Source organism: Balaenoptera borealis (genome assembly GCF_965194805.1).
Source record: "Balaenoptera borealis genome assembly, chromosome: 16".
In the NCBI taxonomy this organism is placed as follows: Eukaryota; Metazoa; Chordata; class Mammalia; order Artiodactyla; family Balaenopteridae; genus Balaenoptera; species Balaenoptera borealis.
Genome location: NC_138872.1, coordinates 67410274 through 67438173, shown reverse-complemented (window position 1 = coordinate 67438173; position 27900 = coordinate 67410274). Strand labels below are relative to the sequence as shown.

The window sequence follows — 27900 nt, the reverse complement described above, 5'->3', positions numbered from 1 at the left end:
CTGGAGACATTTGAAAGTGGAGGGTTGGTGGGAATGTAAATTCGTGCCGCCACTATGGAAAGCAGTATGGAGGTTCCTTAAAAAACTAAAAATGGAGTTGCCATATGATCCAGCAATCCCATTCCTGGGTGTATATCTGGACAAAACTCTAATTCAAAAAGATACATGCACCCCAATGTTCATTGCAGCACTATTTACAATAGCCAAGACATGGAAGCAACCTAAGTGTCCACTGACAGATGAATGGATAAAGAAGATGTGGTACATATATACAATGGAATACTACTCAGCCATAAAAAAGAATGAAATAATGCCATTTGCAGCAACACGGATGGACCTAGAGATTATCATACTAAGTGAAGTAAGTCAGACAGAGAAAGACAAATATCATATGATATCTATCACTTATATGTGGAATCTAAAAAATGATATGAATAAGTCTATATACAATACAGAAACAGACTCACAGATATAGTAAGCAAACTTATGGTTACCAAAGGAAAAAGAGGAGGAGATATAAATTAGGAGTTTGGGATTAACAGATACACACTACTGTATATAAAATAGAGAAACAACAAGGTCATACTGTATAGCACAGATACTAAATATCTTGTAATAACCTATAATGAAAAAGAATATATAACTGAATCAGCTTGCTGTATACCAGAAACTAATACAACATTGTAAATCAACTTTACTTCAATTTGAAAAAAAAGAAAGGGGAGGTTTATATCTTCAAGAACCACTCCTCTAGAGGATGGTAACACTGATCTATCAACTAATAGCCATTGTTCCTACTAATTCCATTTTATGTAGTTAGAACAAATCTTGGGTAAGCATTATCTACTTAACTTAGGGATAAGTATATATTGGTTAATACTTAACCCCTCATAGCTTTTCTCCCTCCTATGAGAGGTAAACGAATAAAAATCTATCCTCCCTTTCCCAGCCCCTGCACCATAACGACCTTCCCAACAGCTCTCTCCAAACCAGTTTTTACCAAAGAAGGGACTACTAGTCTACTCTCATTGGATTTTACCACCTCAAGTGAAGTAAAACTATGGGAAAAAAAGACCTTTTCCCACCAGAATTACTTAAAACTTCCAAAATTGTTCACATCCATTAACTAAACCCTCTAAAGAGATCGTCTCAGTACCTCCTGAAAGCAATGATTCATTATTTTGCAGGACACTTTCTCAAAATGTTTGCTAGCTTTATTCTTTTACTATAAAAACATGTTTAAAAATTTTATAATTGACATATAATGTATTAGTTTCCAGTGTACAACATAATGGTTTGATACTTACATATATTGTGAAATCACCACCACAATAAGTCTAGTTAACATTCATCATCACCATATGCTAGCTTCATTCTTAATATACTTCAGGCTTGGATCTTCTGTCCAATATCTGACCTTAGAAGCAAGCAGAATTGAGTGGACCTTCTCTTCTGCTGACCAGCATTATACCCTCTTTTGCCTAATGGAAAAACATAAAACCATTTGCTGCTGTCCTTGGTTCTTGGTTCCACGGAGAGGAAGTGGCTGCAGAAGAATGCAAACGTAATACCCGTGCACTCTTTCAACAAGCTTTCATGTGGAGGCCTGCACAGTGCCAGGTTCCTGGGAACAAAGATGGGAAAAGCTGGCTCCTGACTGCAAAAAAGTGATTTCCCAAACCAGGAGCACTTATTAAATATACAGATTCTCAGCTTCCCTAGTGAGTCGGAGCCTCTAGAGGTGGGGCCCCCAAAATATGTTAACAGAAGTCCCAGCAGATTCTGACACAGTCAGGTTTACTGATCACTACAAGGGGAAAACCCATATTAACAGGGATACAGGGTCAGAAACAATTCAGGACAATGGGATTGAGCCCGTGGTAGTACTGTTTTTGGGGTTCTGTGACAGTGGGTGTATCAGTCAGGGTCCAGTCTGGAGACAGGAGCCACACAAGTTATTGGAATGATGCCCTTTGTTACGAGGAATTTCTAACAAGGTCTAGCACTGATAATCAATTAACTGAAAGAGGAAAACATAACTCCAAGGTATCACAGGGACAGCCCCTGCAGGAAGCAGTTACCACCACCAGTTGGGGCAACAAGGGAAGATGTTGGAATTATCAAAACTCAGCAGTTCAGAGGAGGGGTCCTGTGGGTCTGGAACCCAAATCCCTGAGGAGGGGGTGCCAGCTAGCTGGTGTTGGCGTCTCCAATGAAACTGGTCCTGTGTGTTTGGGGAAAGCCACAGACTGGATCATGTGCATGTTAAGGAAAGGTTTACATGAACGAGAAGAAGCAAGTCTCAACTTTCTCTTCCAACCTCACGGCCTCTCTCTAGCGCCCCCTCTGGACAGAGCCTAACAGGGAGCAGCTGGCACAGCAGAAATATACGGAGTCCCAGTCCCAGTAACACAGAGCTGAAAAGAGAGCGTTGGGTTTAAAGCTGAGAGAACATAATTTAATAACTGCACAATGGTTTTTTTTAAAAGAGAGGAATTTACTAAATGAGCATCATGCTACTTTACAAGAGGAGTTTTATTTAATTCTCACAATTCTATGAGGTTGAAGCCCAGAGAGGTCAGTTCACTTGTGAAAGGTCACACAGCAAGTGGTGGCGCTGCATAAAGTCCATATTTATTCCATGAGTTGGCTCCAGCCCTCACAGAGGACTCAAATTAGGATGTTATTCTCCCTTCTCTAATTCATTTTCCTGGAGCTGACTTCCATTCTACCTCATCTTCCAGAGAGGCTGCATGTGCCCCAGATGTAATTCAGTTATATAAGATGTAAGTTTTTCTTTCTGATTTTCTGAGTTTACCAGGATTTCCATGTAACTGGGGTGTCATTGACTGCCATCCCAACTGGATGGATGATGGAGGTGGTCTCAAGCTGGGAAAGTCAAATAGCCCCATCCTCACTCGACCCCCACTCCATTAGTATCTTGGATCCCAACCCTGGTAGGTTTGTCCCAGGGTACTGTGAAGGGGTGAGAAGGCCAATGTTCACGTGGTATAATAAGACAGAGACAGGGAATTTCTGGTAAAGATGGGCAACATTCCTGTTGGGGCATCTGGCAAGCTGCTAGATGCTGACCCAGGGAAGTGAAAGCCAGTAGGAGTAACAAGCATGCCTGGACTCAGCAGAAGGAAAGAACCTGCCCTCTGGAGGCTGGGCTGCTTCCTCTTAGTTCAGTTGCTTAGAATTAGACTTTGCAACCAACCGGCTTCTTTTGCATGTTTCTCCCCTCTATAAACACAAATTAAAAAAACCCTTCCCTAACCCCACATCCTCCTCCAGGCTTTATATCACACAAGATTCTTCAAAGAGTTGTCTACACTCACAGTGTCCCCTCCCTCACCTTTCACCCACTCTGATCTGGCCTCTGCCCCCACTTCTCCCTAGAAACCGTTCTTACTAAGGTGATAGGTAACCCACTTACTCATAAAACCAATGGGCCTTTCTCAGTCCTTATATCTTTTGATGTCTATACACCATTTGGCACTGTTGACCATGGCTTCCATCTTGAAATTCTCTCTTCCACTGGCTTCCAAAACTCGGATGTAGATACAAGTCCATGCAACCTTCCAGCTCTTTATCCATGAGGTTCTTAAAAAGCAACAAATACCAACTTGGAGGTGGGGTGGCGTGGGGAGTCTGGGCTGGGGTAATGGTGGTGGTAAAAAATAATTTGCCAAGAGGTTTTGAACTAGCTCATGGTATGTAGTTGATTCAATAACGTCTCCAATTCTTCACCTTCCCTTTAGCCACACTCTTTGTAATGTGTCTTTGTAGCTCCTCCCACCCCTGCAATGTGCTTTGGCCAATAGGAATTTCGCAACTGTGACACAAGCAGAGTCTTGAAAAAGCATTGGCACTTCCCACCCTCTCTTGCTCCTCTGCCCTTATCCTGAGAACATGCCCTGTTAACTTGCTAGAGGGTGAGACACGTTGAACACAACTGAGTCACCCCATTTGTTCCAGCTGAGGTCATCCTAGAATTCACTCAATTCCCAGCTGACCCCCCAGACATGTGAAAGGGTCCAGCCAAGGCCAGTAGAGTTGTTTAGTTGACCTTCAGCTAACCACGGATTCATGAGTGAACTCAAAGTAGACCAGAAGACCCACCTACATGATCCACAGATTTATGAGCTGACTAAATGCTTAGTGCTTTAAGTCACTAAATTTGGACATGGCTTTTGTTAGTTTGTTAGGGTTACAATAACAAAATACCACAAGACAAGGTGGCTTAAATAACAGAAATTTATTTTCTTGCAGTCTGGAGGCTAGAAGTCCAAGATCAAGGTGTCAGCAGGTTGGGTCTCTTCTGAGGGCTCTCTCCTTGACTTGTAGGTGGTTGCCCTCTGGCTGTGTCCTCACATGGTCTTTCCTCTGTGTGTGTGAATGTCTGTCGAGTCTCTGTGTGTCCCAATTTCCTCTTTTCATAAGGATACCATTCAGATTGGATTAGGGTCCATCCTAATGATCTCATTTTAACTTAATCACCTCTTTAAACCCTATCTCCAAATACAGTCACATTCTGAGGTACTGAGGGTTAGGACTTTAACCTATGAATTTTGGGAGGACACAACTCAGCCCATAAAAGTTTGTTACACATCATTCTTGTGGCAATAAATACCTGATACACGCCATCAAAGGCAAAGCTGAAGAACCAGGCCTTGACAGGACAGGAAAAAGGCAGCACTAAGCACTAAGGATTGAATAGGATCTAGTGAACAATCTCTTCAAGTAGCTGTTCTCAGGATGAACCAACTCTTGACTTTTTCTTTTCTTTTCTTTGGTGGGAAGTGTTCCTTGTATCATTCTCAACAGTTAGGTCCCAGAGAAAGAATCTGATTGGCCCAGTTTGGGACCTGTATCCTCCTCTGACACCTTGATTGACAACCCCTCCAAAACTACACGCCATGGGAGAGGGGTGATTCCTTAAAGAAATATTGAAGTGCAGTTGCCAAAAAATGGGGCATGAATTCTGGGCAGGCAAGAGCAACAAAAGTCCACTACAGGCTCTGGCTCTTCCTCCTGGTTTTATAACATCTGCTTTGTCCATAAGCCCGGATAGCAGGAGCTCTGGCCAATGTTGGATGACAGGCTGAGCATCCAAAAGATTTTTGAACAATTGGAATCACAGCACAAAACTAGCAGGATGAAATTAAATAGGGATTAATGTGAAGGCTTACACTTGAGTCCAAAGGAAATAATAGCGGATGGAGAACAAGATAAGAGGGTTGACGCTGAATGGTAGCTTTTGTGGGAAAGCTCATAAGCTCAGAATGAGCCAGTAATGGGAGGAGATGGCCAAGGATGGTGGTCTGATGCTGGCTAAAGAGAGGGTTAGGGATAGTACCCTCTTCCTGAGTACTACCTCCAGTTCTGTGTGGCTCACTTGAAATAATAATAGCCTAAGACTATTGATTGAGTGCCTACCACACATCGGGCACTGTGCAATGCCTGGTTCATCTTGGTTAATCAACACAAGCACACAATGTTATTGTTCCCACTATACGGGTGAGGTGAGTGAGGCAAGGAGAGGTTAAGTAACTTGCCCAAGGTCACACAGCTTTGATGGAGCCAGTTTGGGACCCAGACAATCTGACTCTGACTCCACAGTCACTAGCTAGGCTGGCTCTTAGGAAGTGGGACAATGACACTCTGCTCTCATGTGGGGAACAGGAAGGAAAAGCACCTAGTCTGTGCTACAAACATGCTAGGACCTTTATCATCCACTAACTTATTCCCTCCTGGAAGGCAAGTATTCTAGTCCCCATTTTAAACCTGAGGCTTGATAGAAAAAGAACTAGGATGTCTGGATGAATTGTTGAAAGAACTGGTGTACTTTTACCTGAAATAAACATAACTTTGGGTAAATTTGGGAGTGGGGCAGATGTTTGAGGGTTGTCAGGATTAAATTTATTTACATTTATTCTGTTTAGTTCCTTTTGAGGATGGAGTGAGCACAAGGGGTAGAATTTACAGCAATGTAACTTTTTCTCAAAGTTATCAAGGTCTTTCTGATATAGCTTATTAATACTTACAGTCATACTAAATATAATAGCATAAAGATCAGACCATTTGTTAAGCATTTATTATGTGCTGAGAACTTCACAGTCATTATATATAATGTCATTTTAATAATAAAATCACAGTAATGATTGTTATTGAGCACTTAGGCCAGGCACTATGCCATAACTTTAAATAAGAGGTGCTGTATTTATCTCCACTTTGTAAATGATAAAGTGAGGCATGGAGGGGTTAAACGTACCCAAGGTCACACATCTAGTAAGCGGTACATGATCCAGCAGCCTGACTCCAGGCCAGAGTTCCAACAATCATGCAGCACTGTCCCCCTGGAACAGCAGTGAGGAATCATGGACTCATGGCTGGGAAACACTAGAATTCCAGCACCCAGCATGACACTGTCCTGGCTGAAATCTAAGGCTCCTCCCACCCTGGGAATCGAAAGACCAGGAGCAGAGACCTGGGTGAATAAAAGCAGATAAACCCTACAGCAGCTGGGCTGTGCGGGGACCCCTCCCTCGGTCCCCTGGGTCCAGGCTGCAAGGCCAGGATGTTGGATGCTCAAGAGTTTCAGCCCTGCTGAGACCAGCGCTCAACTGTTTTATTAAAAGGAAGTGTTTACCCGGCCTCCTCCTGGCAGGGCTGCGCGGTAGTTTATTAGGACTTCATTTGGAGTGTAAATTGTTGCTGGTTTATAAAAAGGCTCTGTGGAGCGGCTCCGCTGGGATGGCCCCAATCCGCAGCACGGGGCATGTGAGGCTTTAACTAAATCATTGATTTCCCTCCGGAAGGAGCAGCACAGATGCGAGCCACTCACTTCGCTGCTTAGCTGCTGTCTTCTCGCACCAGGAGGTCAAAGGTGGCGAGACTCCCCCTTCCCTCCTGTCTCCATCTCTAAACACACACGCGCACAGGCACACACGTACCACTAACTTCTCTGAGGGCCTGTACCATTCTGGTACATCCTAGAAGGCCAGTACCGTCTGAAGAATCTCTGACAGGGGAGGGGTGGGGGGCGTTTGAGGGCATGCTGCTGTTGACCTTGTGATCAGTTTCAGTACGCGGTGTTCGCCAGCTTCGTTTCCAAAGTGAGATTTGAGTCCAAATGCTGGTTGGATGACCTTGAGCTTGGGTTGTCAGATTTAGCAAATAAAAATACAGAACACACAGTTAAATTTGAATTTCAGATAAACAATGAATAATTTTTTGGTCTAAGTATGGAACAAGCTTCTCTGAAATTTAAATTTAACTGGGCGTCCTACATCGGATCTGGCAAGACTCCCCGGGGCAGGGGACTGACCTTCTCTGAGCTTTCGTTTCCTCACCTGTAAAATCTCACGATTCTTATGAGGTTCATGTCAGGCAATGCCCATAACGCGTTGTCTAGTAATCTATTAGTGCTCAACAAATATTATGGGCTAAGTTACTGTTATCACATTTACAATTTATATAATCCAATCTGCATTCTTTTATGGTCATTTGTTCACCGGAGGACCCGTCCATCCTAATCTTTGTATCCCCAACGCCCAGAAATTTCCTGGAACAGAGTAGGTGCTAGTAACATATGCTGAATAATTTAATTGATTAACAGTTGCAAAAAATCAAGAGCCAGCGAGTGAAAAATCAAAAATCTTGGGAATATTTATCCCAAAAGCAAGGGTCCCGACTTTTAAAAAGAAAGAGCAAAATTGCCTATCTGTTGACACATATTTAGCATGTCACAGTTAAGATATTAAGGACGGGGCTTCCCTGGTGGCTTAGTGGTTAGGAATCCGCCTGCCGATGCAGGGGACACAGGTTCGAGCCCTGGTCCGGGAAGATCCCACATGCCGCGGAGCAACTAAGCCTGTGCACCACAACTACTGAGGCTGCGAGCCACAACTACTGAAGCCCGCGCACCTAGAGCCCGTGCTCCGCAACGGGAGAAGCCACCGCAATGAGAAGCCCGAGCACCACAACGAAGAGTAGCCCCCGCTCGCCGCAACTAGAGAAAGCCCACGCGCAGCAACGAAGACCCAATGCAGCCAAAAATAAATAAAATAAAATATAAATTAAAAAAAAAAAGAGGTGCTGAATCATTAAAAAAAAAAAAGATATTAAGGACACCTGAGAGTCTGCCATGGTTCAACTTTTCTGATTCCTCCTCTTCTCTGTGGTTCTCAGTTTTCTCATCTATGAAACGAAGATAATAATAGTACCTACCTCAAAAGTTTCATGCAAGTTCATACACGTAAAATACTTATTTCAGCACCAGGCACATAGACCTAGGTGCTCAGTTAACAGTAGTGTTACCGGGTTGGCGTGCATTGTGTCAAATAGCTTCAGCCGTGGAGGTCACGGAAGACCCGGAGCAGCAATCTCGGTCCTTGTGACGGCAAGCAAAGAATTGCAGACTACCACTTCAGGCTTAAGCTTCCGCTCTCAGAGGGAGAGCAGACTGCTTCTCCGAAGTGAAGCCAGCACTTCTGTACTGGTTTAAGGGTGTTTGTAAGGAGTGTTCTGCGAGGAGGCGGGGCGCGATCATGGGTGAGTGACAGGGGGATCATTATTTGATTGACAGTCCCGAGCTATGTAACAAGTTCATTATTGCGCATGCCCTTACCCTTGATTCGCTAAGAAAAGCCCACGGGGGGCGGGGGGGAGGGCAAAACCACATGCAGATTTTATTATAGTGATGCTATAGTGAGTTTGTGTTTACCATAGGTTATACGCCTGTCTAGTCTGGGCATGCGCAGCCCAGGGAAGTTCCCTCGTGTTACTGCGCTCCCTCTTTCTCAGGATAAGTTGCCCACCACCCGAACATAGTTTCACCCGTTCTGGGCGGGGTCAGGGGAGCGTCCCCAGATGGTTGGGGTGTGACTTGACTACTCCCCTCTTGTCTTGAATAATTTAACTGGCCACTGTCACCTCCTTGCTGCTAATGTCTAACTACCTAACAGGAGATATTATTTATGCCAGCCCTTGCCCTATGTCACCAGGGAGACATTGACAGGACAGCAGGGTGCACAGGAAGAGGAGGGTCCAGTGGCAGATGAGGAAGACACAGCAGCCCCTTGCCCACAACCTGAAGGCCAGAGCAGATGACCCGCCTGTGCCCTCAGAGGGTAGCAGAGACTTGCTCAAGGAGGCCTGGATACTGAGCATGGAGTTCAGAGAGGTGGGCCCATGGCCCTTACCAGCATCTGACACATTTGTTTAGTGTCTACCTCGAATGTCACTAGAATGTAACTCAGTGAGGACAGACACTCTTAAGTTTTTGTTTTCTGGAATATCCTAGAAGAACACCTGGCACAGAGCAAGTGTATGAGTCAGTTACGTAGAAGGGCAGTGAACAAGTCAACTTGAGAGATTTTGTATTTTAATTTTCCTTCCTTTCCTCCCTACCGCCCTCCTTATCCCCCCCTTCCTTCTTCCTTCCTTTGAGGGCAAGATGAGCATATGTACAGAGGCTGGAGGGAAAAGGCCCAGGAAGAACTGGGACAGAAGGCAATGAAGGGAAGCATCCTCCAGATGATGTGGGAGGGAGGGAATCCCTTCTGGCCTCTTAAGTCAGCTTGTTCAGCCAACTAATACTACCTGTACATCTACTGTGATGTTAGGACTTATCATTCACTCTCACCCATCTCCCTTGGAGGGGGGGGGCATGAAAAACACTACTTAGACACTAAAGGAATGAACCTGATCTATATGTTGTGATTTAGAATGTTCTCGAGATATAATAAGTTGGGAGGATGTTGCGTGGTGTATAGAGTATGCTCTCTCTCTTACACACGTGCGTGTGTGTTTGTGTATGTGTATGTTTATATTACATAGGACATCCCTACAAGGATGTAAAAGAAACTACTCACAGTGGTTGCCTCTTAGGGAGAGAAATGGGGGGGAATTCACTGGCGGTCCAGTGGTTAGGACTCTGAGCTCTCACTGCCAAGGGTGCAGGTTCAATCCCTGGTTGGGGAAGTAAGGGCACAGCCAAAAAAAAAAAAAAAAAAAAAAAAGGAGAGAACTGGGGAAGAGAGAGGTTTCTGGAATGGGAGAGAAGTAACTTTTCATTGTATACCATTTTGTTTTATCAACTATTTTGCCGTATACATGAATTACTGTTTTAATTTTTAGAGTAGTGTTAAAAATATTTGGGGACTAACCAAAAATATTTTTAATGCTTTTCTAATTATAAAATACTTTGAAAAAAAGAATGAAAAAAAGAAAGAAAAGCACCTGTGATTCCATTCAGATATAACCATTGGTAACATTTTATGGGTATTCTACTATTTTTTCCAATGTACATATACTTTTTTTCCCACCAAATGCTTGTGTTTTGTATCCTGGGGTTTTTTCCCAATATTTAACATACATTGGGCACAGTTTTCTCACATCATTAAAATAAGCTTCTGATTACAATGGTCTTGGTAGAGCTATCCCATAATGTATTTAATCAGACCCTTATTGTTGGACATTAGGTTGTTCTGGATTTTTCTAACCAGTATAAATAATGCTGGTTAGAAATAATAAATATCTTGTATATACATTTCAGATATTTCCTTAAGGAAAATTCTTTGATATGAAATTGCTGGGCAAAAGACTAGATGTGTCTATTTTAATCTGTATTAACACAGAGAATATATTTATGATATATTCAGAAAAAAGCAAGATATGAAATAGTACGATTCATTTTTGCAGTATATATGTGGGTGCATGTGTGTATGTGCATACCCAATACACATTTCATATACATTCATACATCTGTATGATATAAAAGATGGAGAAGATATATACCAAAAAGTTAATCCTTTTCTCAGGTTGGTGGGATCTGGAGTCATTTTTGTTTTCTTCTTTTTGCTTCTATTTTCTAAAATGTCTACTGTAGTGGACACTGTGATGCGGCACTCAGGTCCCTGCTCCAGGACTGAGACACTCCTGCCCCTGGCTTCCGAGACACTTTCCAAGAATTGTCCTCACCCAGGGTCACACACACACACACACAGACACACACTTCCTGGGGACATCTGCATCCAGTGGCTGGTCCCTGTTGGCACACAAAGGCCTGGTCCCTTGCCTTCATCCCAGCTCTTGAGCTCCCATGGGTTTGGCTGCGGCCTTTGTTGTGACTGCATCATGGCCCAATTTCTCCCTCTGCCCAGCCCTGCTTTCCTCACTTCTGCTTTCCAGATAAGCCATGTTACAGCATCTATAATGAACACATTCATTCAGTAATGAGGAAAACTTTGATTTTTAAAAAATTCCATATAAAATGCCTTATTTTTTTTGTTCTAGGTGATCTTCCACTATGAAAAAATGTCTGGGGCTTCCCTGGTGGCGCAGTGGTTGAGAATCTGCCTGCCAATGCAGGGGACACGGGTTCGAGCCCTGGGCTGGGAGGATCCCACATGCCGCAGAGCAACTGGGCCCGTAAGCCACAACTACTGAGCCTGCGCGTCTGGAGCCTGTGCTCCGCAACAGGAGAGGCCGCGATAGTGAGAGGCCCATGCACCGCGATGAAGAGTGGCCCCCACTTGCCGCAACTAGAGAAAGCCCTCGCACAGAAACGAAGACCCAACACAGCCAAAAATAAATAAATAAATAAATAAATAAATAAATAATTAAAAAAAAAAAGAATAACCTTGACAAAGCAGTAACAATTATAAAAAAAAAAAAAGTCTGCTCTCCAAAGTGACCAATGAAATATACACGATATCTGTTCCCCAGGTCATGCTGGGAAAGGCACTGAAGGCAATTAATCAATTAGTCCTTTTGTCTTCCAATAAATCCCCTTCCAGTGGTGCTGTCCCTGACCAGCTGACATTTCCATAACCCACTGGCCACCTTACGTGTGTTAAATGACTCCTTATTGTCTTAAACCTGGAGATTTTAATCTCATCTATTAAGCCAGCAGGCCCAGTCATTCCCTGAATGTATTTTTATTGACTTTGTAAATCAGATTTGCCCACGTCAGAGACTGTGACCAGGAGAGAGGTGTTTGTCTGTGAAATTGGCTGGACACAGACCATTGACTGTGATGATAAGCAGTGATTTGTGGGTCCAGATAGACAAGCCACATGCACCAAGCAGATTAAAATATAACGAAACAAAAAGCTTCCATTACCAGGAATACTGGCAAAGGGCAGTAGGATATTTGTGAGAAAAGATAGAAAACAAACTAATTCCAAGTCTGGAAGGAAGCCCAAAACATCTCTCTGCTCCCTCTTCAGTGAGCTAAAGACAAAGTGTGGGGATGCTAAACACAGCTAAGTAAACCAATTTTTGAAAAGCCCTTTAGCGGAAAGTCAGAGGAAACCTGGCTGTAGCCCTGCCTGGGCCCATATCCACAATGCTATGCACGCCTCCGTGCCTTTTGTGGCAGGAAGAGCTCACAAAAGGTGCGGTAACAATTTTAAACAGCTTCAAAGAACAACACTCTTCTGGCGGCCACCTTCCCACCGAGGATCAAACCTAATGAAATCTAAGTCATTTGGCCCCTGTCCCCTGCTCTGACTCTATCCATGTCTCCCTCACTCTTAACCTCGCCTTTCCTTGCATTGCCTACTTGCTGTTAACTCCACTAACACTACTAGCACGTCCTGGCCTCAGGGCCTTTGCACTTGCTGTTCCTCCCGCCTGCAATGCTCTTACACCAGACATCTCCAAGTCCGGCTTGTCTGCTTCACTCATGTCTCTCGACTAATGTCACCTCCTCAAAGAAGCTTCTCTGGTTACTCAATCTGAAATGCACCCCCCCCATCACTTTCAACGTCTCTATTCTCTTGTATTTTTAGTCATCGTATTTATTATGAACTGATATCATATTATTTACTACAGGCCTGTATGTTCATTTTTCAGCCCCACTCCTCCAGAGAACAGGAATTTTTGTCTGTTTTGTTCATTGCTGTATTCCCAGTGCCCAAAAGAGAAAGCACTAAAGTATTTGTTGAATGAATGAATTACATATTCTACCTCTTCTTTTATCTTCATCCAAATGGCCTAATTTATTCCCATATTTATTCAACAAATGTTTGTTGAGGACCTACAATAAGCCAGGCCTTGTGCTGAGAGCTGGTTCTTGTAAGGATCATATAATGATGTGTATGAAATTCTAAAGCCCTATCAGAATTTAAGGTGTGACTTAGCAATAGTGTCTATATAGTTACTGGAAAGAATTGAATGTGTGTTTCTCTTCTAAGCAGGAAGATAACTACCTCATGACTGATTTCTGGCCAATGGGTTGTGATCTTAAGTGATATGTACATTTTCCAGGAAATATAATGTGAGCCACATTATATTTGAATTTTGTAGTAGGCATACTTTTTTAAAGTAGAGAGAAATAGGTTATATTAACTTTAATAATATATTTTATTTAACCCACTATATCCAAAATGTTATCATTTCAACATGGAATCAATATTTTAAAATTATTAATGAGATATTTTACATTCTTTCTTCCATACTCAGTCTTTAAAATCTAGTGGATATTTTATATTTCTAGCACATCTCTATAGTCATGCTAACTTTCACTGGAAATAGTTGATCTGTATTTAGATTTCAGAAGATTCACAGTTGAAAAAGTATATTCATTTATTCAAGTTGTTCCAAACATACTTAAAAGTCTTCCAATAACTGAACAGAGTATCAGTTTTTTATTTAAATTTAAACTAATTAAAATTAAATTAAATCCAGAATTCACTCCCTCAGTCTCAATAGCCACATTTGCCCACCATATTGGATAACCCACCTGGAGATCCTAAAAAGGATAGGCATGCACTCCCTGCCTCCCCTCTTCCCTCTGGCTGGGAGGTGGTGACAGCCGGAAAAGTTGGACCCAGAGATGGAGCCATGTGTTGGGGTCGGCAAAACGACCCCACCCACCTTTTTATATTGTCATGTGAGAAAGAGATAAACTTGCATCCTGTTGAAGCCTCTGTATTCTCAGGTCCCTTTGTTGCAGCAGCTTAGCCTATACCTTAACTAATGCACCCCACCCACCTTTATATTGTCATGTGAGAAAGAGATAAACTTGCATCCTGTTGAAACCTCTGTATTCTCAGGTTCCTTTGTTGCAGCAGCTTAGCCTATACCTTAACTAATGCACCCCACCCACCTTTATATTGTCATGTGAGAAAGAGATAAACTTTCATCCTGTTGAAGCCTTTGTATTCTCAGGTCCCTTTGTTGCAGCAGCTTAGCCTATACCTTAACTGATGCACCTCCCAGCTCATCCCATACCCTAACTAGTACACCTCCTGGCTCAGCCCATACCCTAACTAATGCACCTCCAGGCTCAGCCTACACCCTAACCAGTACATCCACCAGAGGCTTCTACTACCTCCCAGTCCTGCCTTCACTTCCAAAAACACTAATTATTATTAATAACAACATCAGTACTAGTATGTCTCAGCTTATGTTTTCCTTGGGGCTTTACATCAACCACTCCTTAGTACTCAGCCTGTTATTCACCATGTCATCACATTTTCAACTTTGGACTCCAGTGGATAGAGATTGCCTGGGTTTGGACTTGGGCTCCACCATGGTGATGGTTAAGATTATGTGTCAACTTGACTGAGCCTTGGGGTGCCCAGACATTTGGTCAAGCATTATTCTGGGTGTGTCTGCAAGGGTGTTTCTGGATAAGACTGACATTTGAATCAGTAGACTAAGTAAAGCAGATTGCCCTCTCTAAAGTGGGTGAGCCCCATCTAATCAGTTGAAGTCCTGAATGGAACAAAAAGTATGACCCTCCCCTGACAGAGAAGGAACTCCTGCCTGACTGCTGAGCTGGGACATTGGTTCTTCCCTGCCTTCGAATTCAAACTGAAACATCAGCTCTCCTGGGTCCCAGCTTGCCAACTGCAGATCTTGGGACTTGTCAGCCTTTATAATCATGTGAGTCAATTATTCATTATAATCAATTAATCAGTCAACCTCTCTCTCTCTCCCTTTCTCTCTGAGAGAGGATTCCATTCCCTCCTGCCTCATCTAGAAGACAACATGTCTCTTCATTTTTTTCTATCTCTACTTCTTCCTTAATGCTTTCCCTCTAGCCGAGGGAGAGAGAGGTGGGGAGAGAGAGAGAGAGACTGAGACCCTATTGGTTCTGTTTTTCAAGAGAATCCTGACTAATACAACAATTAACTGGCTGTGTAACAGCTCTGTGCCTCAGTTTCCTCATCTCTAAAATGGGAGAAGTGATAATCCTCTACTAAATGTTGGTTACTATTATTTTATCATCACAACACAAGGACTGCCGAGCATTACTAGGGGAGAAAAATAAACCGTGCATGCATGTACAGGAGCTTCAAATTCAAGGTCTCCAGCCTTGCTTGGCCCCCAGCAAGCAAGGCAACCTTTTCACACATCCCTGATCATCTCCCTCTCCTGCTCCCCTCAGCAGCCGATGTGCTTCAAACCTACATGACCAGCTCATCTTGGCCCCTAAATTAGCCCAGTCCCCTTAGATTAGACCCTACCTTCTATTTCAGAGAGAAAATTATGGCTTTCAGGCATGAACTTGTTAAAGCAATAATTAATAATTAATATTAAAATAATTTTGTTTCATCCACTCATGCTTTTGATCTGTGCCCTCTCTCTCCTTGGGGACATTCTCTCCATATTAACTTTTCTCTCTTTCTCTCTCTCCCTTTCCCACAGCTCCTTCTACTTTAAACAAGAATCATGCCTGGGGCCATTTTATTGTTAAAAGCTTCCCTCCATCCTGCCTTTTCCTAGTATCCCATTGTCCTTCCTCCTCCCCTGCCAGACTCCCTCAACAAATGGTCTGTCCCTAGCATTTCACATACTTATTACCACTCCCTCTAGAGCCGCACAGGAAAGGGAATGAGCCACGCAGATTGCTGGGGGAAGAATGTTCCAGACGGAGGATGAAAGTGTACAGGCTCTGAGGTGGGAGTGTGCTGGGACTGGTCCAGGGACATCAAGGCCACTGAGAAACAGAGTGAGCAAGGGGGCAAGTGGTCAGTGGTGAAATCAGGGCAGAAGCTGTGGTCCGGGTGTGGTGGGGACTTGACTTTGACTCTGAGTGAGGCGGGGAATCATCGAAGGTTTTTGAACAGAGAAGTGATGTGCTCTGACTTCCATTTGAAAAGCTTCCTTACGTAGAGAAGCAAGAGCAGAAAGAAGGGTACCCATCGGAAGGCGATTGGCATCATCCAGGAAGAGAAGACGGGGCTCCACCAGAACGGAAGCACCCGGGGCAGCAGGAGATGCCGTCAAACGCTGGATATGTTTGGTGTTCTTTGGATAAATACCCAGAAGTGCAACTGCTGGATCATATGATAATTCTATTCTTAACTTTTTGAGCTGTAGTGTATAAAGAAGTAGAAATATAATGTTGTACACATGAAACATATAATGTTATAAACCAATGTTACTTCAAATATGTATATATGTACATATACACATATACATATACATATATATATATATGAATAAAACAAACAAACAAAACCCTCTGGCTATGTGTTGAAGGCAGAGCCAAGAGAATCTGCTGGTGCTTCAGATGTGAACTATAAGACAAAATGGGGCATGACGGACACCCCCCAAAGCTTGGTCCATTCACTCCTCCCTTGGCCGCCAGACCTCTTTCCTGGGTTGTCAGGGGCCTCACATCTACAAGGGCCTCGAATTTAAAATTGTAGCCTAGATTTATTCCTAAAATTGCAAAGGAAAGGCCATATAATAAGATAATTATAGCAGGAAAATGGGAGAGAGAAGAAGGGATGTGGTGAAAAATGAGTTAAATTCCTGTCCATCAGCGCTGGCAGTCAGTAGACAGGGTCTATGGTTGATAAACCAAGAAATAGCCATTTTTGCACGTTATTTAGAGATGAAGAGGTAGCCACTAGAAGAAATAATTAAGAAGATTTAAAATTGGCTGCCTCTGAGAAACAAGATTGAGAGTGGGAAGGAGTAGGGCAAGAATATTGTTTTTCATTAAAAGCTATTCTGCACTCTCTGTTTTCTTTGTTTCTTCCTTTCTTTTTTCATTTTAAAATAATGAGCATGTATTATTTCCATCAAAAAAATTTTAAGAGGCTCTTCTTCTGTACTAATAAATCTCTAACACAGGACTTGTAACATCCTCCTATGTTCAACTGGTGGTTACATTTCTTTATTTGTTTGGGTTTTAAAAAAAATCCCTTTATTGGCATTATAATGTTGATCTTGCTATAAATTTTTTAAAGGGCTTCAGCAAAACAGAAATGCTTTAGCTCCCAAATGACGCTGCCTGTAAACAGCGTTTATAAGCTTGTTTCCCGTAACATACTTGGAATGAAATAGCTGAGTACTTCAGACCAAATGAGCTGTTTGCACGTTCGGGTTTTCTTTGACACGGAGCATAGCATATCTGTGTGTGTGGAACGTATAGCTGTCACATGGAGGCTATGACAGAGAGCTACCTGGCATTGTTTCCTGTGTTAATCCACTTGTTAAATATTCATGCAAAACAAAACCGATCTTGGCTGGCTCCTTGTTGCCCAAAGTTCAAAGTGTGGACTAAACGGCTTTTGCAATGGACCTAAAATCTTTCCTGTGTCCCTTCCTACAACTCCCATTTCCCCCATCGCGCCCTCCTCCTGCACTCCAGCTCACTCTAGATCCTCACCGCTCTGAACAGCAAGCACTTTCCAGCCTCCAGGACTTTGCCTATGCAGCCTCCTCTGCCTGGTGATCTCTTCTTTCAAGGACTAAGTAAAAAGCAGTGTCTACTGCTAAGCCGAGTGACCCTGTCCCCAGCCCAGGCTGGTTCCCTGAGCTTTTCTTCTGTGGAGCTTTATACTCTTTGTTACTGTCACCTGCCCCGCTCCCTGAAGGCTGCCTGATGAATGGGAACCTCAGAGCTCTCCTCTTCTGTGCTGCCCCAAAGGTTAAGCATTTACTCATTCATTCATTCATTTTGCAAATCTTCACCTATGGTTTCACAGGCACTGTACTAAGCATTAGAAATACCACAGTGAGCAAGATGCTTGAGGCACAGTCTCATGGGAAACGTGGACCGCAAAACAAGAAAGGACAACAGTGTCATGGGTCCTTGAATAGAGGATGCACAATGTGCTGAAAGAGTATATGAATAAGATGACTAAACTGGGCAGCAGAGAGAGTTGAAAGGAAGTGACATTTTACTGGTACCTCAACTCTGTGTAGGAGTTTGTGAGGCACAAAAGAAGTGTGTCCCAGCAGAGAGAACAGCGTGTGCAGGAGTCCAGGATGGCCGGGGGAGGGTGGGTGCAGGACTGGAGTGGCACAGGCATGAAGGGCAGGGGACAGCAGAGGACAAAGAGGTACGCAAAGCCAGCTCATCGAAGGCCTTATAAATCTGCTTAGGGAATTTGGACTTGATTCTAAAGCAACAGGGAGCTATGGAAGGATTCTAAACAGGGGAGTGATGTGATCAAAGTCGTGCTTTCTCATTATTACTATTTTTAGGGCTTTACTATAATTACCAAACGAAAATAGGAAACAAAAAAAGACAACATATGTGAAGAGTTTAAAGTTGTAAAATCTTATAAAATGTTTCCAGAGATGTTTCCTGACCTGTATGCTTTTTCTGACATCCTTGTAGGTATCCATATTTAAATAATTTTCATTACAAAGTAACATGTAGATATAACACCATGTACATATAACAATACAATGTAGATATAATAATATAGATATAATAAACATGTAATGTAAATATAATAAATACAATGTAGATATAGTCACAGAAATTTTTATTAATTTAAAAAATTTACTACAACATTAATTATAGTTATTATAACAGAAAATACAGAAAAAAAGAATATAAAAATCATCCCTAGCCTCATCGACTAGAGATAACCACTGTTTTTTCCTGTGCACAGACACATAAACTGCTATAAACATGGTATCATTCCACATATAACAAATTTTACAACCTACTTTTTTCACTTAACAAATATCATCATCATTTTCTGTGTTATTCAGCACGTTATTCAAAACTTCATATTGGGAACGTTCATACTGAAATATATTTATTGTGTTTTTTTTATTGCTCAAGTAATAATTCTTCATGCAGACACCCCAGAAAGTGTAACCAGGTAAACATTTTAGTGAACACCCTTGCAATCGTTTATTTTCTATACATCTGTTTATTTCTAAGAAAAACTCAGTTTTTTAGAAAGGGAAAGAAAAACACATTTTTCTTATAAATAAACACTGCACATATCATTTTCTAGCCTGATTTTCATTTAGCAATACGTTGTGAACATTTTTCCACATTTGATAAATACTTCTATGTGGAGCTAGAAGCCCCTTTGGACATCTGACCTTATTCATTTCAATAAAATGGAATTTTTTTCATTTTATTGAGAGTGGGACTTACCAGACCTCTCTCATTGTTATTACTTACCTCAAGAGCTCTTACTGTTGAGTACTCTGTCCAATTCTTGGGCCTGAAATAAATAGGAAAAAAATGCCCCTTTGTTTTAGTGTCTTAAGAACTCCAAAATAGTTACCTTTTCCCCTTGGTCCTGCCTAATGTTAAGGCTTTCTGTCCATCTCCCTGTGAAGCCTTAATAATGCCCCTCCCAGGAATAACCTATTTCTTCCTCCACCCTACATCCACTTAGATTCCTGCATTTCTCAAGTCTACACTTATTATGCTGTACAGAAGTTAGTTTTCTCTCTTTCCTTAGTTATCTCTATTAAAATTTTTTTATTAACACCCTACTATCCACACTATTAAGACTACTGTGCAGGCTGATATAAAAGTAATCAAGTTATAGTCTCAGCACCCTACAGACACAAGGAGGATACAGAGAAGTGCAAACATGACATCACTGTCCATTCTGGAACATGTGACATCTGGCCTCCGACAGGGCTTGTGTGATAACACTCCACAACCCTGGGGGTTGCCATTCGCATAGTCTACAACGTGAATGAGACCCTCTACAACTGAACAGTACACAACCTATACAACCGTATATGGCAGCTTCCACTGGACTCCATGTGGGTCTGAGAAAGTGATAGGCTGGAACTGACTGTCAGCCCTGATGGCTACCTTTGGTGGTTTCCCTGGTGGTCATTCTCTGTTTGAGTCAATGGGTTGGACATGCATTATATTTCCCCACTTTGACCACAGAGTCCTTTAGGAGCCAAGTTCTGAAAATACCAGTCTCCTCTCAATAAGAAAAGAGAAACAAAGACCCATAATTTTGGGACCCAATACTTAATCTTCCCTCTTTTTGTGAGGGTCCCCAGTAGATGTAAATCACTGAGATAAAAGAATTTCTTCACTTCACAGTCTAGACGCAAGGTTGCAAGCAGGTGGGTTACAGCATTTATGTCCTGTGTGACCTGCAAAGGTATTGCGAATTTAGCTGCTAATTCCACATAAAAATCCAGATGTTCAGCCTCTTTTGAAAAAGCTGGAAGACTGGGCAACACTGAGCCCATATTCTCACGTGGCAGAAGTCAGCCAAAGGTGAGTAGCAGCAGCCCCCAGAGATGGGGACCTGGTTTTCCAATTCTCCTCAGCCCCACCCCTGCCTATTGCCTCCCTGCCCTGGCTAGCCTCCTTCTGTCACCTGCCTGACCCCTTAGTCAGTCATATTAATTTCAATTTTAAAAATTCTTGGGACTTCCCTGGTGGCGCAGTGGTTAAGAATCCGCCTGCCAATGCAGGGGACACGGGTTCGAGCCCTGGTCCGGGAAGATCCCACATGCTGCGGAGCGACTAAGCCCGTGCGCCACAACTACTGAGCCTGCACTCTAGAGCCCAAGAGCCACAACTGCTGAAGCCCGCGTGCCTAGAGCCCATGCTCCGCAACAAAGAGTAGCCCCCACTTGCCACAACTAGAGAAAGCCCAAGCGCAGTAACGAAGACCCAATGTAGCCAAAAGTAAAGTAATTAATAAATTTTTAAAAATAAATAAAAACTCTTTTCATCCAGATGACCTACTAATCATTTTACTGATTTGCAGAGTACATGCGTTTATTGAATTCTCTAGTGATAACAAATCTTGGCTATAGAATAAATAATAAAAACCTAGAACAGATTCCGAGAGCTATTTTTCTCATTGCACAAAAACAACCAATTAGTCCTGAGGAAGCACCGTCCCCTCCCTCACTTCTCCCACAAAAGCCACGCAGCGATGAATACATTTTCAGAAATCATCTCTGATCTACCTTGAAATGAGCTCGGAGATCTCCCAGAGCCAGTGTAATTAGTTGTATCTCCAAGGTAGGGCTCCCCTCTGGGGCGGGGATCAGCCCATTTTAAATTAACCCTTTGTGACCTGAACAGACATCAATGAAAGAGGAAATGCAAATCCTAAGAGAGCTCACAAAAGACTAGCAAATCCTCACTGCAGTTTCCTCCAAAAAAGTAGCAGACATTTTTTTCCTCCAGAAAAGTAGCAGACATTTTAAAAAATACCCAGTGAAGCAGCAGTGAAGGCATGCTTGTCTCCTGTTTTGAGCCATGTAAACTGGTTTACCTTTTAGGAAAGGCTATTTAGAGGCGTGTTTCAAGAGGAATATTTTTTTGTGTTCATAATTCTCAATGTTGTGAGCACAGATTTCCAGCGCCTCCACTCACTGGTGCCTAAGAGAGGATACAGATGGGGTGCAATTGACATGTCAAGAGCTTCAGGAAATTTCTGCCCAGTGCAGCATGGACAGCACCAGATGAAAAGGTTTCGCTGAAGTCTGATATGGGACTACCTTCCTTGGAGAGGTGTTCTGTTAGAGCAATGAAGAGGAGAAGCTGGTAGAACCTCCCCACTGTGTCCCCTAAGTGAAAGGGGGTGTGGGCTCCAGGAACCCGTAGGTTGAGAGGCTGGCCTCCTGTTCCCTTCCTGGAGGCCTGGGGAGGCCCTGGAACAGCCTGCTGGACTGGCTTCCTTGGACCATGACCAACCCGGTGGACTCAACTCCATAGATTTCACCAGTAGAGGTCATCCTCCCACACCCTATGAAGGAAGGACAAATAAACAAGCCCAAATAAGTAACTAATTTTCCCCATCTGTCCCCACACACACTGGGACAAACCACCCTACATAAGTAGCTGGTTTTCACACAGGAAAAACAAACCCAAAAACCACCGTTCCCTTCAACAGCGGGCACACCCTCAGTGCGCACACCCGCAGGTGAACAGTGGGATCACCTCTCAGGTCCTGGTGCATCTTTAATCTATCCCTCCTCCCTCCCCCTCCTCCCTCCCCCTCCCCCAGCCTGGAGATTCTCTGCTTCCAGAGTTACTTTTCCAAAAGACAAATCTGATCCTGCCATCACCTCTTCCAGCTCCATCCTTCAAAGAAACCCTCCCAGGGCTCCCCTTGCCCTTAACTATGACCCAGCCAACTCTACTGACCTCAGCTGGTACCACTCCCCAGTCCCCACGCCTCCCACTCACACTCCAACCACGGAAGCGGTTTTCATTCAGATTCTTCAAAGAGTCCAGGCTTCCTCCCACGCAAAGCTTTGCACACGCTCCCTCTGCCTGGCCTGCTCTGCCAGCTGCGCCCACTTTGGTTTGCTTCATCCCCATTCATCCTTCACAGCACAGCTCAAATGCCACTTCCTCCAGGAAACAGCCCCCGCTCCCCTCCCCATTCCCACTTACACACTCTCAGTTTGTGATTACCCTTCCCTTGCATTCATTAGTATGCTTGTTGGATTAACATATGACTACCACCCTATAGCCCTTTAGGTTACAAATCCCATGAGAGCAAAGACTATGTCTGGTTTCCTCACCATTACAACCCAGCACCCAGAACAGTGTAACTGAACCTATTTTCAAAGTGTAAATCAAGGGAAGACTGAGCTTAGAAGCAGCCTCCCTAGTTAAGGTAGGGATGGGAGGGTGTATTTAAAAACTCAAACTCAGAACATCTTAGCCAAACCAACTCTCAACTGGTGATTGATAGAGTAAAGCCTTCTACTTGCAGATAAATATTTGGTGAGATCATACATTGGTGGAAATAACCTCTGCTTTCCCTTACGTATTGTACAGCTGAGTCCTACGTGTGTCAGACAGTCCCTGGGTTTTGTTTCTAGTGTCCGTGACAAAGCCCCCAGGGGAGGCTACCAGAGACTCTGCTTCTCCCATTACACACACACACACACACACACACACACACACACACACACACACATGCTTCTGGATCCCTAAACTTGGCCATGACTGATAATCTTTCGGCTTTCTTTACTTTTTCTCTTAAAGTGTGGACCTGTAGGTCCTTCTTTATAAAAAGTTGGGCAAATATGACAAGCAACACGAGGTGTATGCAAATCGTCTGTGGTTCAAAGGAAGGAGCCTCACTCCAGAGTCAGGGGAAATTTGTTTACAGCCAGACAAAAAAGAAGAAAAAAGCAGGAAGAGGAAAAGGAGAAAGATGAGGGGGAGGAAGAAAGGGAGAAAAATGTTTCTAAAATACCTGATCTGTGATCTCAACAAGATCCCAAAAGTCTTTTTAATCTATAAAATGGGAACAAGTGGTCACAATAAGATATTAATTTTTTATTAAGAAGGATTATCTAAAGATGAAAAACACAATAATTAAGTTAAAAGGCACTTTGGAGGCAGCACATAGGAGATAAGGCCACATGGAGGAAAGAATTGCAAAGTGGAAGATAAACTTGGAAAAACTTGCTTCCCTCCCCCACCAAACTCAGAGGAAATGGTAAATGATAAAAAAATATCGTGAGAGGAAACAAAAACAAAGAGTAGAAATCTCCAAAGGAGCAGACACGCTATTGAATAATAGAAGAAAAATTTTGGATCTAAATAAAGATAGTTTAAAAATGGAGACTGGACTTTTGTTTAGACAAATAAGATCCACACATAGAAATACTGAGGCAAACTTTTTTTTTTAATTCCTGTAAGTATCTGGGGGAAATATCATGTTGGCTTCAGACTTTGCACTTTACAACACTGAATGGTAGCAAACAGTGGAACATCATTTACAAAGCAGTAAGAGTCTACATCCAGCCAAGTGGTCGGAAAGATTTTCTCAAACATGCAAAGACCCATCCTGAATAAAATACTTGAAGACTCATGCCAGAAAAATGAAATAGCAATCAGAGGTAAATGCTCAAGAATAAGGGAACAGTGCCAAGTAATCGTGTGTTTGTCTATTAAAGCCAGTTAAATAGAATGGAGATAATAACTCTAAAACATGGTTTTGGTATGGATACAAGGTTGATTGTACCCCAAAAGGTCTTATATCATTAAAAAATGATGCGGCTAAATTCACACGGAAAGAATCCCAAAATGAAATTCTCATCTTCCACAAAAAGGAGCACCTCAAAATTGCATTTCTGTGGTGGATTTTGATCATTTAATATAGATATAAGAATTTCTTTTAGGACATATATTTATATATATATATCCGAATCACTCGGTTGTACACGAGAAACTAACACAACATTGGAAATCAACTATACTTCAATTGTAAAAAAGAATTTCCTTTAAAATCTTTAAGGTAGCTACTAATAGAATTTAAATCAAAGTGTCTGCCTTCCCAGTTTTCACAAAAGATCCCAGAGATCCAAATTATTCATAGAGGAAAAAATAAAATTAAAAAGAAAGGAAACAAAAGCAAGATGACAAAAATCAAGCAGGATCACCAGTCAGAAAGTAGCTGCTACAATAGTCACAGAATCGTCTGAGGACGTCACTAGGGTGGTAGCAGCAGGGATGCAGCCAGGGCCATGTTTGAGGACTTTTTAAGAAATAGCACCTGATGACTTGATGGCCAGTTGGACATGAGTGTGGGGACTAAGAGAGGGAAGAAATGGAAGACCCCAGGTCCATAGTCTGGGTGACCAGAAGGATGTTGGTGCCACTAACTGAAAAAGAAGACTCAGAAAAAGTATCAGTCCGGCTTTGGACATATTAATCTGATGTGCTTGACACACCTCAGTGGGTCTATGAAGAAGTAGGCTGTTTAGATATACGGCCTGGGCAACAGAATTTTCACTGCAGTTACAGGATAGACTCCGCCCTGCAGGTTTTCTCCAATTACTACACCTAGAGGGACTTTTTAAGCTCAAGACTTTATGAAGACCACAAAAAGATTTATTTAGAATTATATAGCCCCCACCAAGGAATGAGAACTATATACATTTCACTCCAAATGGAGGAATAACTAGAATCAACAAAGCATGAATGATTTACACCTGCCGTTCTGATTTTAGTTTCTATGAAGGAAATAGTAAGGGCAGCAACGGCATCATCAGTCTCAGGCTTATTTCAGTTGTGACTCTACCACCTATCATCTATTGTGCTTCGGTTTCCTCGTTGATACGATGGGGACAACATTATACTTGTGTCATTGGGTTGTTATGAGGCTCACAGGGCTCATATGTTAAAGGCTTATATGGTGCCTGGCTCTCAATATGACCTGTTGTTGTTATAACTGAGGCCCAATCTAAATTCTGTTTGTTGCAGTGGTCCAGGTTTCCTGCATCCTCAACTTTGCTGTTTAAGGTGGGCGCCACTTTTGTTTTTAATTCAGGCTTTATTGCTATTTGCAACATTTTTGTTTCTTGTTCATGCACTTGCTTAAAGGTCTGATGAAGGACCAAGCTTATTAATGGTATTGTAATGAAGTGTTACCTCCCTCCCAAAGGATCCCATAAAGTTTCAACAAAATATTTAACATACTTGACTTAAAAACATGTTGATCAAAATATCTAATTACAGCCTCTTGCAAGAGCACTGGAATCACAACTAACTGCTGAACAATCATTGACAGGAAGACACTGAAACTCACCAAAAAAGATACCCCACATCCAAAGACAAAGGAGAAGCCACAATGAGATGGTAGGAGAGGTGCAATCACAGTAAAATCAAATCCCATAACTGCTACCCAACAGTTTGTCACCCACCCGGGTGATTCACAAACTGGAGGACACTTATACCGCAGAAGTCCACCCACTGGAGTGAAGGTTCTGAGCCCCATGACAGGCTTCCCAACCTGGGGGTCCGGCAATGGGAGGAGGAATTCCTAGAGAATCAGACTTTGAAGGCTAGCGGGATTTGATTGCAGGACTTCAACAAGAGTGGGGGAAACAGAGACTCCACTCTTGGAGGGCACACACAAAGTAGTGTGCACATCGGGACCCAGGGGAAGGAGCAGTGACCCCATAGGAGACTGAACCAGACCTACCTGCTAGTGTTGGAGGGTCTCCTGCAGAGGCGGGGGGTGGCTGTGTCTCACCGTGAGGACAGGACACTGGCAGCAGAAGTTCTGGGAAGTACTCCTTGGCGTGAGCCCTCCCAGAGTCTGCCATTAGCCCCACCAAAGAGCCAAGGTAGGCTCCAGTGTTGGGTCGCCTCAGGCCAAACAACCAACAGGGAGGGAACCCAGCCCCACCCATCAGCAGACAAGCGGATTAAAGTTTTACTGAGCTCTGCCCACCAGAGCAACAGCCAGCGCTACCCACCACCAGTCCCTCCCATCAGGAAACTTGCACAAGCCTCTTAGATAGCCTCATCCACCAGAGGGCAGACAGCAGAAGCAAGAAGAACTACAATCCTGCAGCCTGTGGGACAAAAACCACATTCACAGAAAGATAGACAAGATGAAAAGGCAGAGGGCTATGTACCAGATGAAGGAACAAGATAAAACCCCAGAAAAACAACTAAATGAAGTGGAGATAGGCAACCTTCCAGAAAAAGAATTCAGAATAATGATAGTGAAGATGATTCAGAACCTTGGAAAAAGAATGGAGGCGAAGATCGAGAGGATGCAAGAAATGTTTAACAAAGACCTAGAAGAATTAAAGAACAAACAAACAGAGATGAACAATTCAATAACTGAAAAGAAAAATACACTAGAAGGAATCACTCTCACCACTGTTATTCAACCTAGTTTTGGAAGTCCAAGCCATGGCAATCAGGGAAGAAAAAGAAATTAAAGGAATACAAATTGCAAAAGAAGAAGTAAAACTGTCACTGTTTGCAGATGACATGATACTACTATACACAGAGAATCCTAAAGATGCCACCAGAAAACTACTAGAGCTAATCAATGAATTTGGTAAAGTTGCAGGATACAAAATTAATGCACAGAAATCTCTTGCATTCCTATACACTAATGATGAAAAATCTGAAAGGGAAATTAAGGAAACACTCCCATTTACCATTGCAACAAAAAGAATAAAATACCTAGGAATAAACCTACCTAGGGAGACAAAAGACCTATATGCAGAAAACTATAAGACACTGATGAAAGAAATTAAAGATGATACAAACAGATGGAGAGATATACCATGTTCTTGGATTGGAAGAATCAATATTGTGAAAATGACTATACTACCCAAAGCAATCTACAGATTCAATGCAATCCCTATCAAATTACCAATGGCATTTTTTACAGAACTAGAACAAAAAATCTTAAAATTTGTATGGAGACACAAAAGACTCCGAATAGCCAAAGCGGTCTTGAGGGGAAAAAAATGGAGCTGGAGGAATCAGACTCCCTGACTTCAGACTATACTACAAAGCTACAGTAATCAAGACAATATGGTACTGGCACAAAAACAGAAATATAGATCAATGGAACAGGATAGAAAGCCCAGAGATAAACCCACGCACCTATGGTCAACTAATTTATGACAAAGGAGGCAAGGATATACAATGGAGAAAAGACAGTCTCTTCAATAAGTGGTGCTGGGAAAACTGGACAGCTACATGTAAAAGAATGAAATTAGAACACTCCCTAACACCATACACAAAAATAAACTCAAAATGGATTAGAGACCTAAATGTAAGACCAGACACTATAAAACTTTTAGAGGAAAACATAGGAAGAACACTCTTTGACATAAATCACAGCAAGATCTTTTATGATCCACCCCCTAGAGTAATGGAAATAAAAACAAAAATAAACA

The 27900-nt window shown here is 42.6% G+C and overlaps 1 protein-coding gene and 1 long non-coding RNA gene across 2 annotated transcripts in view; both read right to left on the bottom strand.

The window, feature by feature from the left end:
• The window catches only part of OTOA (otoancorin), a 232770-nt gene that overhangs the window by 34617 nt on the left and 170253 nt on the right, over positions 1-27900 (bottom strand). The gene's annotated exons all lie outside the window — the stretch shown is intronic.
• On the bottom strand, positions 11636-14068 carry LOC309612696. The gene is made up of 2 exons (XR_014235348.1): positions 14008-14068; positions 11636-13890 (listed from the first exon to the last, which is right to left on the bottom strand). It is a non-coding gene; the product is annotated as an uncharacterized lncRNA (long non-coding RNA).